This window comes from Setaria italica, chromosome V, assembly GCF_000263155.2.
Source record: "Setaria italica strain Yugu1 chromosome V, Setaria_italica_v2.0, whole genome shotgun sequence".
NCBI lineage: Eukaryota > Viridiplantae > Streptophyta > Magnoliopsida > Poales > Poaceae > Setaria > Setaria italica.
In genome coordinates, this window is record NC_028454.1 from 24,594,995 (window position 1) to 24,599,368 (window position 4,374).

Here is a 4,374-nt window from a genome sequence, read left to right on the forward strand (position 1 = left end):
ATAATGTATTGTACCAAGTATGTATATATATTACTTTACTATGTACACTGAGATGAAGAACATATAAAATGAGTCCATCCTAAATCGCATAATTTTTAGACCACTTTTAGATATTATTATTTTTATTTTCAATAAAGTTGTGCATCGAAGTTTGAATTATCCCTAACAAACATTTCAATCGTTAATATATTTTAGGATCTTTTTAGATACTATTTGAGATACTTGTAGTTCAAATTGTAATTACTTTCAACCAGCATGCAGAAATTCATTTAAATGGTAGAAAATACCAAATATGTTCGAAAATATTTGAAACTCTTACCTGACAACTTAGATGTTGTCTATTACATGTAAAAAATATATTGGAATCTATAAGATAGTTTTGCAATTTACTTCACAAGGTTGTCTTAATTAGTTATTTAAAAAAATAGAAAAACAACTTCTTTGCACAACAAGGGGCAATGTAAAATCTGCAAATGTTAATAGGAGGGTAAAGGTAGGATTGTGTCAACATTTTGGGCATATATGAGTAAGAAAATATTTTAGGGTGTATAAATTTCAAAATTTGAGTTGAGTTGTATGAAATAAAAATAAAAATAGTTGTATGAAATAATATGAGAGATCCATCCATTTTGTCAACGTATGATCCAGTTTTTGCAAAATCTAATGAAACTTTTATGTCAAGCTTAAACATCAATAAAAGAATTCTATGGCAATTTTCAGGATGTCCTAGGCAGCGCACGGGTGCTGGCTGCTGGCCGGCGACAGATCCGGCCGCCGCGAACGCAGACGGCTCGGTGCTGCGGCCTGCGGCCACCCTCCCAGCCTCGCCGCGGCTGCCCTCTCCCGTCATGGAGACCTCGCGGCAGCGTCTGCTCGAGGAGGGAGGCCGGTCGTCCGGCGTCGGCGGCCGGCCTGGATCTGCTGCAATGGCCCCATGCTGCGCGGCCGGCCCGGGGCTGTGGCTACGCACCCTGCGCTGGTAGCCGACTTGGATCTGCGGTGGCGGATCTGCAACGTCGAGAGCCACGCCGGCGACCGCGGCGCCCTCGCACGCTGCTCGGGCGACTACGCCGTCGTCATCAGCCAGAACACAACGGCACCACCAGGTTAACTAGTACCATGACGCGTTCATTGCTTGTATGCGTGTGTGCAAATTAAGTCATTGATTAAATATCCGATAGATCCCTTCTAAAGTATTGCTTATTTAGTCGATTTGCTGCTCGATGCTTTGTTTTGGTATGTACTAGCCTGCAAGGTAGTTTCAGTAATGCTCTGTTCTATATTTAGCATGTCGTTCTGCCTGCGTTGTCTCTGCTAAATGATAGTAGTTTTGTTCCTCAGTGCTTGTGGTAGTAGCTACCTACTATTGATTAGTACTAGTAACTGCAACTTGTAAACCTTGGTGTATATGAGACATGAAGGTATTTTACTGAGCATGAGCTCATTGCAAAATTAATTATGCAACACATGTGCTCTCTGCAAATTTCTTCTGCTGCTGCCTTTCTAGTTCCTAACTCAGATATTTCATTGTGAGCTGTGATGCAGGATGTTGTCAGTTGCATCTGTTCATTTCTGAATGTCAATTTGAATACTGCTGTGTAGTACATAACTTTCATCAGGCATGCTACTCAAAGAGTTTATCAATTTGAACTTTACTGGGATCAAATCTGGTTCTTTATCTATGCTTAGAAATAATTGAAATATGTTAAAACTTTACATATCTAAATTGTTAGTTTTTTTTTTGTCAGGAAATAGTACTTTGTCCCATGATGCTCTATTAATTTTGGTTTAGTATTTGGCAGAATAAGAAAACTGCTAACTTGCTTTCTCAGTATTTGCATAGTTCAGGAAATAGTTCAATTTGTTGCTATAGTTTCTTGCACTGTGCAGTGACTTGTACCTTGGTGTGTATGAGACATGAAGGTATTTCACTGAGCATGAGGTCATTGCAAAAGTAATTATGCAATACATGTGCTCTTTGTTTTAAGTGAGAGTCTGAGATAGTAGGACTATGTACACTTTGTTTTGCTACATGCATCTGTTCATTTCTGAATGTCAATTTGAATGCTACTGTGTAGGACATAACTTCTCATCAGGTATGCTACTCAAAGAGTCTATCAATTTCCTATGTTGACTACAGCTTGCTGATCTCTTTTTCTGTTTTTACTTAGCTTGTATCCTCTTCAGTTCGGTCTCTGTTTTGTTCTGCAGTGAACTGTTTGTTAAAAATATTTCATTTATATCTGGGAAGCAAATTGGTAGCTGCCGGGTACCTTGCAGTAAATAAATTCCAATTTATACTGATTGTTTGTTTGCATTGCTTGATAGAAAAAAAAATAGCCAAACAGCTCACTTATCCTTGCTGCAGTAATGTTAGTTAATCCTATTCAACTATTTGCTGCTGTGGCTGCCGTGCACCAGGATAGTTAATCCTATTCAGTACTGTTAGAGCACAATATATATGCATGTCTAGTATCCTTGCTATTGCTTTGTCATTAGGTATCCTTGCCGTTAAATTATTTAACATAAACAGCTCCTGCTATTCAGCATACAGATGATATATATTGTTTATTCAGTACATGACCTTAGTTTATTCAGTACTATGCTGGGTCTTATGGAAGTAAAATGTTAAATTAATTTTCATTTTCCTATACAGTTCCGAGAGGACCTAATTTGCTGGGAGAAGGTAGCCATGTGCATATTGATTCTGTTTAAAGCATTGCCCAGGTCAGTATTTTTCTTAGTGCCTTTTTTTGGTTGGTGTTCTCATCAAGGAGCACAGCATAATCTTAGTTTAGGTTGTGAATCGTGATTACTTTCTTATCCTGGTTGCTTTCTAGGTGAATACAGTTTTGGGAAGTTAAGACCGTGTTAGCTGTTGCTTAGTACCCATATTTCTTGCTAAAAAGTAATGGCAGCCATGTGCATATTGATTCTGTTTAAAGCATTGCCCAGGTCAGTATTTTTCTTAGTGCCTTTTTTTGGTTGGTGTTCTCATCAAGGAGCACAGCATAATCTTAGTTTAGGTTGTGAATCGTGATTACTTTCTTATCCTGGTTGCTTTCTAGGTGAATACAGTTTTGGGAAGTTAAGACCGTGTTAGCTGTTGCTTAGTACCCATATTTCTTGCTAAAAAGTAATGGCAGCCATGTGCATATTGATTCTGTTTAAAGCATTGCCCAGGTCAGTATTTTTCTTAGTGCCTTTTTTTGGTTGGTGTTCTCATCAAGGAGCACAGCATAATCTTAGTTTAGGTTGTGAATCGTGATTACTTTCTTATCCTGGTTGCTTTCTAGGTGAATACAGTTTTGGGAAGTTAAGACCGTGTTAGCTGTTGCTTAGTACCCATATTTCTTGCTAAAAAGTAATGGCAGCTTGTTTACCTAGTAGTACAAATGTTCTTGAACAGTTCATAGCTGTGAGATTAATCTCCAGACTTTGTTAACTATTCTATATGTGCATGTGTATTTTATTGATGATCTATTGCAGAATCACTTCTATGCTCTTCAGCATAAACATTTTAGCACTAGTGCACAGTATATTTAATCGAAACTATTTTATTTAATATAAAACTAGCTTGTTAACTAGGTTTGTATGTTGTATGCCATCACCAAATACCACGTGTATAGTTTACCTATGTCATAGAGCATTTTAGTACTTTCCATCCCAAATGTTTCCTGCTGATAAGTATTTGGTGATGTGCTCTTTTCAGGTTGAGGATCAGATGCAGCTAGGAACAAGCAGTTGGAACAGATAGGGAATTTGAATGACTAATAGTTTTGGTTGCTTGAGAACTCTATTTTTCCCTTCTGAAATGGCTTGTATCTGATTTGATTCCGTAAGTGGGTTGGCTTCTCTGAATTCTGAAAAATGGGTTGAAAATGGGCTGAAAACCGGCCCAACTTTGGTGGGCTGAATTTTTATGGGCTGCTAGTGGTCTAGAATTTGAATTGATATGATTAAAATTAACAGTGGTTGTTTGATCCATGACGAATATTTTCGTCACTAAAGTTGGTTTGGGCTGGGTTGCACGGGCCTAAGGGTGTTTTATGACGGTTAAGAAACGTCATAGATTGTGCTGATCTGTGACGATTATGAGGATGATCCATGATGAATATTTTCGTCACTAAAGTTGGTTTGGGCTGGGTTGCACGGGCCTAAGGGCGTTTTATGACGGTAGATTGTGCTGATTTGTGATGATTATGAGGAAACGTCGAGCGATTTAATCTGTGATACTCCATACATGACGTTATCTGAAATCGTCATAGATACTGCTTTAGATGGTTTTTCGGCGATTTGTGATAAATTTATTCTCTTACAGATTAAATAGTTTCTTATAGTGTTAATTATAATGTTTTTAGTAATGATAGAGGT

At 38.0% G+C, this 4,374-nt stretch overlaps 1 long non-coding RNA gene across 4 annotated transcripts; it reads left to right on the forward strand.

Moving 5' to 3' along the window:
- The first annotated feature begins 702 nt into the window (after positions 1-702).
- LOC101758951 lies at positions 703-3,987 on the forward strand. 4 transcript variants are annotated; one of them, XR_001163991.2, is made up of 5 exons: positions 705-1,106; positions 2,657-2,727; positions 2,841-2,955; positions 3,069-3,183; positions 3,297-3,706. It is a non-coding gene; the product is annotated as an uncharacterized LOC101758951 (long non-coding RNA). The 4 variants fall into 4 exon arrangements; XR_002677569.1 differs by lacking the exon at positions 3,297-3,706 and adding an exon at positions 3,713-3,987 and having other exon boundaries at positions 703-1,106; positions 2,841-3,183; XR_002677568.1 differs by having other exon boundaries at positions 703-1,106; positions 2,841-3,183.
- Positions 3,988-4,374: the final 387 nt, after the last annotated feature.